This window comes from Camarhynchus parvulus, chromosome 1, assembly GCF_901933205.1.
Source record: "Camarhynchus parvulus chromosome 1, STF_HiC, whole genome shotgun sequence".
Taxonomy (NCBI): Eukaryota; Metazoa; Chordata; class Aves; order Passeriformes; family Thraupidae; genus Camarhynchus; species Camarhynchus parvulus.
This window is the reverse complement of record NC_044571.1, coordinates 20902351-20916306: the sequence shown is the minus strand read 5'-3', so window position 1 is coordinate 20916306 and position 13956 is coordinate 20902351.

The following is a 13956-nucleotide window of genomic DNA, read 5'->3' as shown; positions in this document are numbered from 1 at the left end:
CACCATGGTTTACCATGCAAAATAGGCTGGGGTTTTGCTTATTTTTGTTACCTTCCAGCTCTCACAGGGGGTGAAATTCATTGAAACTGGTGAGACCATCTATTGCCCTTGTAACAGTTCCAACTGTCCAAGGAAGCAGTTAAATGGGGGTTTGTTCAGTAAGGCACAAACAGGTGCTAGACCACAAGTGCCAAAGAGTGTGACATATAAATCCAGGGTATGGTGCTCCCTGGAGATTATCATTGGCATGAGATAAGCAGGAAGAAAAGCTTAGTAATTACTAGTGGGGACATAGTAGAAACAAGTAATACAGTGGAAATTTGTGCACTAAATACTATTTGCCAAACTGTAAGCAGGAATGTTCAAGCTAGAAACAGGAATTTCACAAGCGCACTTTGACCATCTTCTTGTGAAGCTGGTGGGGAAATGCCCTACCTAATGAAAGTTAAACCTTTGCCTCTGCTCTCTCAGCAGAAGCAGAAACTAATTTGAGGATAATTTTACAAATATATGTATCAGACAGATATTTTCAAGACCCACAGACTGTCACACCACAGCCTTTCCCATAATTTAACTGCACACATATAGGTGAAGAATAATTTGCAGTGCTGTCATAAGGAGCATTTTTCTGATGACTACTTGAAATGCATTTCATTCATATACCCACAGAACAAAATGTTCATTAAAAATGTCTGCCAGGAAATTGAATTATCTGCACATCAAGAGGTTGAAGTTCTTCTCAAAATCAAGAGAATATGCAAAATCATGATATGTTATTCTCAGAGGATACCCATATTTGGACATAGATCTAACTTTCCAATTCTGCCATATGCTTTCTTTTCCATTCTTACCTTTTCCATGTGTGCTAAAATTGCAAAAGGAACCAAATTTCTAAAACCTGAAGTGTCCCAAAAGACTCAATTCATATACAGCATCATGAATTATAGAGCAGCTTGAATCCCTTAAGAAGCAGACCTCTGCATCTAATGCAGTATTAGATGCATTAGATATATATGATACTTTGCCAGATATAGAAATATATGATCCTTTGCCAGATTCAGCCCCTCTCCAGTACCCTTCCTCTTTGTCAGAAGTTTCCAGTAATGCCAGACACTCATTAGACAAAGGCTGAATGTCTTAGACTAATACTTAGGTATACCACATCTACACCAGAATTTAGAACACAGTAATGTTCCTAGATCTGATTATGGTTCACAAAGGATTGACATATTTATAACAGCATGGTTCCTTTAAGCTAATAAAAAAATCTGGATTTTTTTATTTGGTTGATTTTGGTTTGGGGTTTTTTTTACTTCTTTAAAGTTTCTTTAATGGTATATTTTCTTGGAAAAAAATGTGCTCTCATATTACTAGTGTTGTCAATGTAAGTAGTTATTATTATCTAGTTTTTAGTTTGCTCATATTCTCTGCATAATAGTTTATGTTGTCTTCTGGTTCATGCTGTGAGGTCAGCTGTGGAGGTGATTCATCTGACTCTAGACTCCTTGGCAAGAGGCTGAATTTTTGTTTTGCTTGTTTTGTGAAAAGAGGGTATTCCCACAGATGATCTAATATTGCAGCTCAGCTCTTAGAACGCTTGTAGCACTTGTCATTTGTCATGAGAAACATCTGAGGAATATTAGGAGCCTCCTGACTGCAGTGAATTATTTTTCATGCCATTTCCATGACCTCATTTCCATGGAGACCCCTATTTCTCATTACAAGGGTTCTCCCCCCTGTTTTCATGCTGTTACATGAGAACTATAAAGTCCTTTCAGCCTGTGTAGTATTTAATGAGGGAGTTCTGGTTCTAAAATAACTAGTCAACAATGAAAGCTCTATCTGAAAAGCCAGGAAGTGTAAGGAAAAAGTGAATGATTGCCCAAAAATCCATTTTAATTAGTTTTCGCTAAGAAAATTAAGGAAACCATTTTAGACAAGCAGTTAGAAATAGAAATTTAGAAGAAAATGAGTTACTATTCCGAATGATGCCCAAATGGAAAGTAGCTTTGTTATTTTTAGTAGAGGAACATCACCTTGGTTCATTCATCACCTTGAGCTGAAGCCTACACCTGCATGAGGAGAGAGACACATGGCATCCAACTAAAACACTCAGTGTCAGGAGCAGTGAATTGAGAGGATTCCTGTCATTCAGCAATGCTGCACATCCTCATACATTGGCTAAGACCAGCTTTGGTAGAGTGGTGGAAGAAATCCTTTATTTAAAACATTTTTTTAAAAAACCCACAACAAATTAAAAAAAAAGGCAAAAAACCCCACCCATCAAAAAAAGAAAAAAAAGAAGTATATTCCCTTATCAAAGAGAAAGTGCCAAAAGCACACTGGCACACATTAGGTATAAGAAGATAGCCAAGTACATATTATTGAGGAATGCCTAAATAATGGAAATAGATGCTATGACTAAAGGTACATTCACTTAATTTACCTAAGCCTCCTTACAGAATTGTGAAATAATTTCTAGAATACAGACTGATAATTCATGAGAAAATACTGCAAATAAAATGTGTCTTGGAACAGTTAGCTGCTTCCTTAATGGAGTTAGCAGAAAATGCTGGTGAAATGAGTGGATAACATAAACCTGGGAGAAGTTTTGTAGTTAATACAGAGTATGATTGGGATATCATTTGAAGAGAAGTGAACTAGAATATTCAGAGTGAGAAAGGCTCAATAATTAAATAGCAATATAAAAATAGAATTTGAACACCAAGATTAAATGTTATGAAAAGAGAACTTGTCAGTTAAGAGCAACGGTGAGGAGAAAGAAACTGTGAGTGTCTGTTGACCAGAGATGTGTACAAGCACTAGTGGCATGTGGCAATGAATGGGATAAATTAAATCACAGGGAATGGTGGGAAAACACTTCCAGTGCAGACAGGGAGTGATGAATAGTGCCATAGACTTCACAGTGAGATGCAATCTAAGGTCTGGTTACCGTTGCCAAGGAAAGATTAATTAAGACAGAAACAAACCTAGGGAGGTACATGAGCAATGTGAGCACAAGAACAAATATATGCCCATACATTTATTTAGGCTGAACGCTGACAGTGAGCTCCACAAGCAGAGCTCACAGGAGGAACAGTGGCCAGGTAATGAGCTTGGCTTCATGTTTGGACTCTGGACCACAGTTTTCTGAAACACCAGAGGACAGGAGCAGCATTTCACAAGACCTGCTGTGTTCCAGCTCTTGGGACTTGACATGTTCTTCTGCTGCCTTGTTGAAGTCATTTAATATGGCAAAAAGGGAAACTAAAATACAATCGTTCTTTCTTATGGAAAACTTATATCTCAAACTCTCAGCAAATTTTCTCTGAAATTTCCCCAAAAAATCAGACCCTTGCCATCACCAGCTATAAACATACAAATATCAATAAAGATATATAGGTTTAGATAAACATTATGTAGATGGGTTTAGATATACATTGTATTTGTAGACACTTAAAATATAATATACATGTATAAATATAATACATATATATAGATGTACACATCTCAGCTATACATAATAGCTCACTAGGATAGGAGCTCTTATCCTACCCTAATATTTCTAAATATATAAAAGTAATTTTTACCAATTGCAAATCTTTTTCCTCCAAGGATTTTGGTACAATGAAATTTTTTCAAAACCTGAAAATGGGATCATATTCTAAGAATACTTTGTGATATTTACATAGTAAATACTTAAATTCTTATTATGACAGAAATACTCAGGATCAGCACTGAAAGATTAACAAAAATTAAGAAGATATCACATTGAAATGCCTGTTCTTTCATCAATATCCAAACGTTCAAAATTGTCATTTGCCATCTTTCTTGTGACTTCATCCAGCTCTATTTTACTCATTATCTCTCTTTCAGCACTGACATTTTCAACACTGTAATACAGAGTATGTCTTTTTGTCATAAGGAAGGAAATGGAAATCCATTCAACAGAGCCACTGCTGGTTTTTTACTTTATCTGCAGTGATACTTAGGGTATCAAGCAGGGATCAATACCTGTTTCATTGCACTAGCTGCTCTGTGGACAGCAGCAGAGAAGCAGCTCCTTCCCTGAGAGCTCTCTTCATGACACACAGAGTGAATAAAGAGGCAAAAGAAAGAAAGGAGGGCAGTTAACCACAAAGGCATGTACTTGCATTATTATTCTAATCATTCACTGCATTATTTTGGTATGCATCATCAACTCTCTTAATCTCTTTATATATTATTAGTGTTAATAGCTCTGTATTAGCAATTCTTTTTGCTCCTGAAAGAACAAGGAAAGGATATGGAGATTTGGCTTCTGTCTCTGACATTTTAGTGCAGACCTGGGAAATGCACTTATTAAGGTATATTCTCACACCACACACTGATTATTCTGTCTTACGTATTTCAGCTGGACACAGCACCAAAAAAATTGTTAGTTAATATTATCAAAATAGTCAAATCACTCAGCAGACACCATTCCTGCAGCAGCCCCATTCCCAGGATGGCCTTCCTGCAGTATTTTCATGCACCAAGATCCTGTTGGGCAGCTCTCCATTGCTCAGGTAAGGTTCAGGTACATAACAGGGGCAGTGGGATGACTGGGAGGTTTGCTCTCCTTTGGCATAGCAGAGTCATAAGAACAGTCAGAATTTAAAAATCATCTGCAAAGACAGAAAGATCTGGGGATATTTTTTTCTCGTACAGGGAAAAAAAAATCACAAAAATCAACAGAAGGCACAACAAAATATAAAAGGCTGCTGCAAAGTCAAAAAGAATAATTTGTGTTCCAGATCCATGATGAATAGGACAAAAAATAGAACTGAATTTCTACTCTATCCTTATCTCCCTCTTGTTACTTCCTTCCCAACCATCAGGTCCGTGTGATCTCGCCTAGGATTTGAGTCTTGCTTGATTTACCATGAGGTGGAAGGGGGACAAATTTACCCTCTTAGTGCACAGTCAAAGCTGTCACTGTGATATGAAGGGTGGGAGCTGGAAAAGAAGTGAAATCTGTGCCGACCCTCAGGCTACAAACTGAATGTTGCATTACTGAGCATCAGCTGGGCCTCCAGGGTGACTGTATCAGATGAAACATAAACAACAGTATCCAACGTGACAGATCAGAAATTAAAAACTAAAGCTGTCTGAGCAATTTACAGTGGTGGGTGGTTTTATCCTGGCTTTTTCCTTCAGACAAGAAAAGCCTTCCTTGCATGAAATTATTGTGAGAGTCTGAGCACAGTCCTGGGCTTTCATGAATGTAACAACAGGTATTTTTCTACAGCATTCTTAGGGTATTTAGATGCTTTGGGCCTTTCTTTTTCTTTCTTTTTTTTTTCCTCTTTATTTTAATTCAAGTTTTATTTATGCTTCATTTGAAGACAAGAAAATCAGATGCAATTTTTCATGGTTTGTGTACCTTATTATCTTACATACATTTTCTTGTAGCGTGGTCATCACACTGTTACTTGAGTCTCCTCAAATGGTGCATTGAGCAACTTGAGTGAGAGCTGTCTGTTTTGCCTCCTTTCATATATTTTTGAGAGATGTTCCCTGACTATTTGGCTTCATATTTCAATGCTATACACAAATGGTTTCTGCTAGAAAATACACACTGCTTTAAGATCAGCACAGTCAATTCATAGTTGTGCCTGACTGACATAGGGTAGGTGCTGGCAGTCCTGTGGGAATTATTTCATAGCCTCTGGAACTTCAACAGGAGTCAGTCCTCTGTCGGTCAAGATTGGTCTCACTTGAAAGCTCCATCAGGAAAAGGTACTGATCATTATCATTTTCCTCAAACTTTGGGTGGTCATGTATATTTATCAAATACTTCTTGCGGAAGACTACAAGAAGATAAAAAAGAAGACTAAAATATTGATTTTTTTTCTTGTCAAACATATTAATTTGAAAAGATTACAGTATTGGGGATGTAAGTACTGCAAGGAACACAGAGGCCTTGGAGTGCCCTACAAGTGCTATGTTTGGTATCCCAGTTACCTCTCAATTTATTCATGTCATTCTGAGATTAATCTTCAGATTCAGAGAGCCAAATTCTGCCAGAGACATGAGATTTTGTCTGTGTCTACAGCAGCAAGATGCCCTGCACAAAAGGAGCACATCAGCAGTAACCACAGCTGCATGGGATCCCCTCCCCACTCTGCAGGCACGTGGAGGCAGGGGATGGAGGTTTGACCCCAGCCAGCAGCCAAGCACCCACACAGCTGCTTTTCCAGTTCCCACTCCCAGGGGGACACTGGAGAGAACAGGAAAAGCAAAAGCAATTAAACTTTTGGGTCAGGACAAGATAAACAGATGAAGGGGAAAAGAAAAAAAAAGTGATGCAAAAGCAATGACTCACCAGCTGTCACAGGCAGTGCCCTGCCAGTCTCCAAGGAATAGCCACCCTGGAAGATGAAAACTCCCTTTTTTCTTCCACTACCACAGATTTTATTGCTGAGCATGAAGCTCTACGGTGCCAAATATCATTTTGACCAGTTCGGGTCAGCTGTCCTGGCTGTGACTCCTCCCACCCTCTTGCTCACCTCCAGATGACTTTCTGGAAGGACAGAGTGAAAACAACAAGCACTGACCTGATGTCCACCAGCCATTCAGCAAAAATTGATGTGTGATCAACAGAGGTTAAGGCACAAATCCAAAAAGCAGCACAGAATCTGCTATGAAAAAATTAACTCCATCCAAGCCGGACTCAGTATGGGGACAGGGCATTGTGACTTTAGAGTAGCTCCTGCCTCACCTCAGCAGCTCCATGACGATGTCCATTATCAGCTGAACCATCTCCTGAAGGCGATTTTCTGGAGGACATCTTACATCTCAGTTTCACCTGAAAGACAGCTGGTTCATGCACCCTTGAACCAGTGCAAAATCTGACCCAGAGCTTGGTAAACCTTTCAGAAGAGCGCAGCTCATCTGAGCAGCAGACTAATGTGGAAAGCAGGGGCTTGTTCCCAGCTAGCAGCCAGCCTTGTGCCACCTCCTGAGAGATGTGGCACAGCAAGCCTCAGCTTGGAATTCTTGTGGCCACAGTTCATCACCAGCCCTCATGCAAATGGGCATCTGAGCTGGGAAAACAGACTGGTAATGAGAGTGTGAGATCAACTTTTCTGCTCTCCTTGAGAAGCAGGAATTGTCAGCAATTGGCAGGTCTAACAGCTGGAAACTGGGTCAAAAAAAGCTTTACTGAAGAAAAAAATGTATTCTTTCAGAAGTCTAGGTGAGAGAAAATAACTCCAGGATGTGTTATGACCTAGAAAGGAAGGTTTTCTGTGGGTTTTGCCTAATTCTGTGAGGGGTTTTTTGTTATTATTTTTATTTTTGTTTCTTTTTTTTAATAAGTCAGGCAAATTGGGAGGGATGGCACGAACCCAGCTGCCTGCAAAAGAGGCAGCTTTGCTGTGCTATTGATACAGGGGCTTCTCAAGGGGTGGATGAGAGCATTTATATGTATTCCTCTGCAAAACTGAAGAGTATCCAGAGCACATCCAGGAATACAGCAAAAATTGCTTGCTCTGTCATATGCATAATTTTGTCAGGCTTTGAAATCAAAGAGCAAGAAGATGGTTATCCTTTCTGATACACTGCTTCAAAACACAAGGTCTCTTTGAGAGAGGGGCTCTGTTTTAATCTCCCTAGAGAGGTTTCTGTGGGGGACACAAACCAGCTAACCAAGAAACATTGCTTATTGCAGACACTTTCTATTCAGCAAGGGTCACCTGGCTGTGTGAGCAGGGCCAGAGACTCAGCAGTCATCTCCAAGGTGGGCTCCCAAGGCAGGGCAGTGTGACCAAGGGAAATACTGCCAAGGGAAATACTACAAATGATGTATGGGCTGCATTGCACACAGTCATACTGCCAGCAAGCTGCCAAGGGGTTTGTTTGGGTTTGTTTTTCTTGTGGGTATATATATGGAGACCTGTCTGTTACAATATTGATTCTTTATGAGAAATAATTAGGCACAGAAAGGGCCCAAGGGAAGCCAGGGGAAGATAATCTTAGCCAGGATGTCCCAGTGCAATTAGGATTTTTCAGAGACAGTGTATATGCTAATGAGCATCTTCTATGTTATCACTTCATTACTCCTGCCTTAAAACAGAAAAAATAATTTCTTCATGCTTTTTACATCTGGAGTGTAAAATGAAGAAAACAAAACAAAACAGAAACCAAAACCGAAACCAACCAAACAAAAAAACCCAACCAAACCAAAAAACCACAAGTAAACAAACAAACAAAATAACCCCAAACAAGTAGTGTAAGTAATTCATTTCCTTGGACAGGATTAACCCTTTCTTTATCTCACTATTATTGAGATGTCGTCATAGTAAAGTCCTCATAGAAAGTAAACACTCTTCTGATGCAAAAGCCAGCGGTACTTTTACCTGTAAAGAATTTGTCATTGCTGCAGCACGCCAGCACCTGTAAAGATTTGTCTTGCAGCACCAGAGCACCAGGAGAAAAAACCCAACATTATGTGCAAAAATAAGTATGCCTCTAATGAGGTAATTTCTTTTTATCTTATATCAATAAACAAAGAAGGAAAAGCATAAATAGAATGCTGTTATATATTAACTGCTTCTGAAACAGAATTATCTTTTAGGTATCCTTAAAATGGTTCTGAAATGTCCCCTGGCATTTTTACGGTGACATAAGGCACTTGGGACTGGATGGCAAGCTGATTCCTGCAGATAAAAAGGCTGCTGTTGTCACTCTCTGGCAGCTCAGATTTAGGCTGCAAGCCCTTCAGTGCAGCAACCTTCATGATGGTTTGTGTGTACATAGACCAGCCACCATAATTCTGTTCTGTTTCTCAAATATGTAATTGAAAAGGAAGCACGAATCTAATGGATGTCACTTTCTCCTAAACAGAGTAAGAAAAGAAACCAAAAGAAAAATAAAAAAACAGCTACAAATTTGTTTACACAATGCACGAAACACTTAACATCGTAAGTGAAGGAAAAAACCCTTTATGATTAGCTCCCACAAATCCTGCACTCACGCTGCTGATCATATTGGTAGAGATGCCACCTGTCAGGCTGAAAAGGCAATAAAGTACAAAGAGAGTTATTAAGGATGTCAAAAGAGTGTTTACAGCCACCAGCCACATACTCTCATCTGCACAAAAGCAAGACTAGCAGCTCAGTTTTGATGAAACCAATACTGATAGGAAAATATCTTCCACTGCTCAGAGGAGACAAGAGAACAGGAGAGAGAGAGTTTAAAATGCAGCCTCAAAAACCCTTTTCAACACATGCAGGCAGTTAAGACTTCATAGGACAATACCTCAGAAATGCTGGGGTTAAAATGCACCTGCCCTGCCCATGCCCCCAAGCAGAATGCATTGCAACAAACACAAGGACTGCATTAACTGCAGTGCTGCATTCTATATCCCACCTTCCTGTTTTCCTGGTTAAAAACGGTGGTGTGTGTACTTCCAGCACTTTGAGCATACAAAATACTGTAGTGATGTTTTGCAGCCCAGCTACCATTATGTCCAGAGCATTTCCTAAGGGTTATTTCTGTATTTCTAAGGCTGTAGGGGAAGAGCCAGTAGTGGAGGATGTCTGGTTGTTTATGCTAATTAGAGGCTTGAATCATCCTTGGGAAATTGTTTTCACTTTGCAAAATACCCCTTTCCCAACTTTTCTATCCTTCTTCTGCTCTCCATGCAGCAAGGAGAAGGAGAAGGAAACATCCTGACACACAGCCAGCCAAATAATGTCATTAATCATACTAACCTTCAAAGTCAAACTGAACTGGTTTTATTCCCTCTCAGCTTTTTCCCAGATTGTACCATTTCCTTTGAGGTCTGGGTCAGCACAACTCTCTACATCAGCTCTTTACCAAAGTGCACAATCCTCTCCAGCTCCCAAGACATTGAGGCAATTCCCTTAGAAACCTGGAGAAAGGAGGAGAGCAAATGTCCTCAAGGGGAAAGAAGGATCCTTTTTCCCTGGGTATCCTGATACTGTGGAATATTCTTCTGTACTGGAAAGATGACTCTTCCTTTCACCATCAAAAAAATCCCATTCATCTGAGAGGGGAGCAGGGCTGCCAGCCCCCTCAGCACCACCTGTGTGTGTTCCCAGTCGAGCAGTCTGGGCTGGGAAAATGAGGCACTTTTATGAGTGGGTGCTGTGGCTGCCATCAGATGTAATTGTGAAAATTGGTGTATTCATTGCTTGTGTCTTGTGGCCAGGAAATGAATCACCTTTCTCTTTCATAACTCTAGTCTGTCAGACATAATTTTTAAGATGTACCTAGTCAAAGAATCAAAAATTATACAAATCTCCCATTCTGGCTGCAGCCACCTGCAGAGCTGCTTACAGACATGTGTCTCCTGTGCTGTATCATCACCCCTTGGGAGCCCCTCCTGATTCCTTCCACCAGCTCTTCCAGTGGATGGGGACAGCCTTCCTTTGCTCCTCCCTTGTCACTCTCTCCTTCCTCCTTGCTTTCTTGTGCAGCAAAGTGCTCCTCAGCTTCATTTTTCCTCCTGCAGTCAACTTCTCTCTCCATTTCACCCAGTGACACTCACTGAGGTTTCCCTTATTGTATCCCTCATGAGGAGCCCTGAGTTAGGTGAGGGTGACAGAAAACCTTGAGATTCCTGTGTGTAGCTCCCTCTCTCCCACTGTATCTTTGCATTTTCATCTCAACTTCCCTAGCCATACCTCTAAATCCTACCTTCTGCTGGGCAATGTTTCATACAGAAATACTTCCATAAAACCTTTCTCATGAATAACAGATCCCTTTAAATTATTTATACAGGCATTCCTAGCAACTCTTCTCCTGTTTGGGTCAAGATGTCAAACTAAACAGAGCATTGACTTGGTGTCTCATTGTGCCTTTTATACTGCTTCTGGTTGGTTTTGGTTTCCTCAGCAGTTTTAGTCTTCACAATAAACATGGTTATGTTTGGAGCCCAAATACTACTGACAAAGCATAACATAGTTGCTTTTGTTTGTTGCCATTTTCTCTGCTTTATTTCTAAAGAATGTCACAACAATTTGATAACCTCCTGGTGATTATCTAGGTGAGAACCTTAGTTGATAATTAGGTGTTATTTACAGATTATAAATATCCCCTGATAGACTTTTGACTCAAGTAGGTAAAGACACCAAATATATAAAGAATTAAATTCAAGCCATTTTGGTTTAATAGCGTGGTAAATAATAACTTGAGGTTTATTAGAGATCAGATGCTACCTGCAGAGCTGGTAGCAAAATGAAAGCAATTCCAATTCTGATGCTTTTAAGAAGAGCATAAACTTTCTCTCAAGTCTTCTTTCTTGAGACTTACTGTAATCAAACATGTTTGGCTTCTGAACCTCCATATTTCCTGCAGATCCTTAAAACAGCTCAGAACATTTCCTTCATAGAGCAGTCCTCTCCAAGGGTGCTGGAAATACAAGGATGCTTACAGTGTGGTCCAAGGTTTATGCCAACAGCATTGAAGAACAATTATTTAATCATATGATTATTTTTCTTTTCAATATATATTTCAGGTCTTCGAAATAAGCAAGCAGATTCACTATCAGCATTTCCTAGTATGAATTATTATGAAAGATGATTATAGTTTGAAGGAAGGAACTATTTTTCTGTTTTCTGAGAGCTGAAATAAATGGCAGCAAAAAAAAAAGCAAAACAAAACAAAAAAAGCATAAAGTATCCTGGACAATTTGTTTCCATTCATGTCAAAATAACAGCCATATCTGACTATAGATAAATTACTGCAAACCTTTTTTTTCACTTTGTCATGGAAGGAGGAAGCCTCCGTACATTTCCCAGTTCAATTTTACTTAGTGCATTATCCTGGCAAGCTAAAAAATATGGAGACATTTTTATTTTGAATGGTCCTATTTTTTCCCCCAAAATTTCTTTAACTGGCAAATGTTCATACTTTTTTTTAATGTGTTTAGAAAAATAATACTCCTGTTCTATGTGTCTTTTCAAATTCACTAAGTTCATACCCTTTTCCAGAGCAAATACACAGAAAGCTTTCATAATATAAATACAGAAACAGTAAGAATACTGAGATGGGATTTGGGAGAGAGCTCTTCAATGAAGTATCAAACTGTTACCCTAGCAACCTTCCATCAGAAGCCTGGGTTTTTTAATATTCCCAAAGATGCATGATTTTGGGAGGGGATATAGAAAATGAACAAAGAGTCAGGAAACAGAAAACACTTCAAGTAATTTTTCATATCATGTTATTGATATTGTCAGTATCTCATCCCTTTTTATCCTCAGCAGAACAGTTTTCCTGCCTTGTGGCTCCCTCCTCAGCTGAAGGAGGAAAAGTCATGGCCATGGAACTGTGGAACTGTTCCATGTGCCTGGAACTGTGCTCCACCATCACTCACTGAATACTCCCATTCTGCCAGGGTCACTCAAAGATACAAAAGGCCCCAGCAACTTCAAGTTGCACTTGCACAATGAAATATACACCACACACACTTGGGAACAGCTCAGATCCTATACTGGAAGTTAATCATCATGATTACTCCTACATTTATTTGTGTAAAAGTCTTTCTATTATGATTTTCAACCACTTGTAATCTGACAGGTCATAATTGCTGAGGCTATATTCTTGTGCTTAAATTGTCTGAAAAGGGTTTATTGATAATTGTGTGAACTCTCTTAACATTTCCATGATGATTTTCTGGTTTGGAAAAATCCAAGACTCAGAAGTTTCTTGAAGAATAAAGGTCCCTCAAATAATACTTTTTTCTTGAGGAGCTAAAGAGGTGAAGTGATGGATTTGCATGGCACACCAAACTAAAATGTGCTGAGTTACTGTTAACTCTAGATCTTTGACAAATGCTGGATGCTGTAGAATATGAAGCATTTACGTTGAATCAGATTTTTTGCTTTTGATGCACCCCTAAGTTGGGCAAGGTATTCTGGACACTGAAGAAGTGCACCCAGCAAAAATAATTGTGTAGAAGTTCCTGGGTTTGGGAAACAAAGGACTAGTCTCATTATCACAAATTTAGACTTATACTTTAAAACCGTTCAGAACTCTCACTGTTTAGGGCCTTATAACATTGTCCTAGGAAGCACTCAGACTTTGTGTGTCTCTGTTGTCAGGAATATCTGGCTGGAGAGCTGGCTGCAACGTGCAAGGGGTCAGCGTGGCAGCCCAAACCTGCCCAAAGCTCCCTGCAGCCAGTCCGGTCCTTTCCCACTCTCAGGCTGCCTGCAGGCTGTTTGAGCCATCACCCTTGACCTCCTCATCATATCAGTTCTTCCTGGCCCTTTATTCTGTCTTTTTGGCTTCACCTTATGCTCACACCTACATAGTTTCTTTGCAGTGTCCTCTGCATGTTTACCAGACACTGACGGAAGGTGTTTTCTTCCCAGAGCTCCCTCACTATCCCCCTTGTATCCCTCAGTTAAATTACCTGAAAAATCTCTCAGTCAAGCAGCAGGGGATAACAAACTCCAAATGACCCATGCAGGGTTTGCTGCCAATGGTTATGCACATTGCTGGAGAAGTGATGGTTGGAAAGGGAGAGCTGAACCAGGTGCAAAAGACACAACAGGGGCATAGTAATTTTGCAAGCAGATTTTGGTGCAGAAGAAAGTGCAACAAGAATGTCAGAATGTCAGACAATGCCCCTAATTATCTTCCTAGATTAATTATGATGGAAATTTCATACAAAATCTTAAAAACAAAAACCAAAAATACAAAATGAAAACCAAAACCAAAACCAAAAACACAAAAAAAAAAAACCAAAAAAGCAACAAAAAAAAAAAAAAACACAACAATAAAACAAACTAAACCACTAGCAAATTAAGTATTCTGAAGCTAAACTATGTGTATTACATAAAGTCCATAAGGGACAGCATGCATGAGATGTGTTGGAAATTATGTGGTACCTATACTGTAATTTAAAAGCCATTAATAAGGTTTAACTGAAGAATAATTCTTTAAAAGCCAGAGAAATGCCTT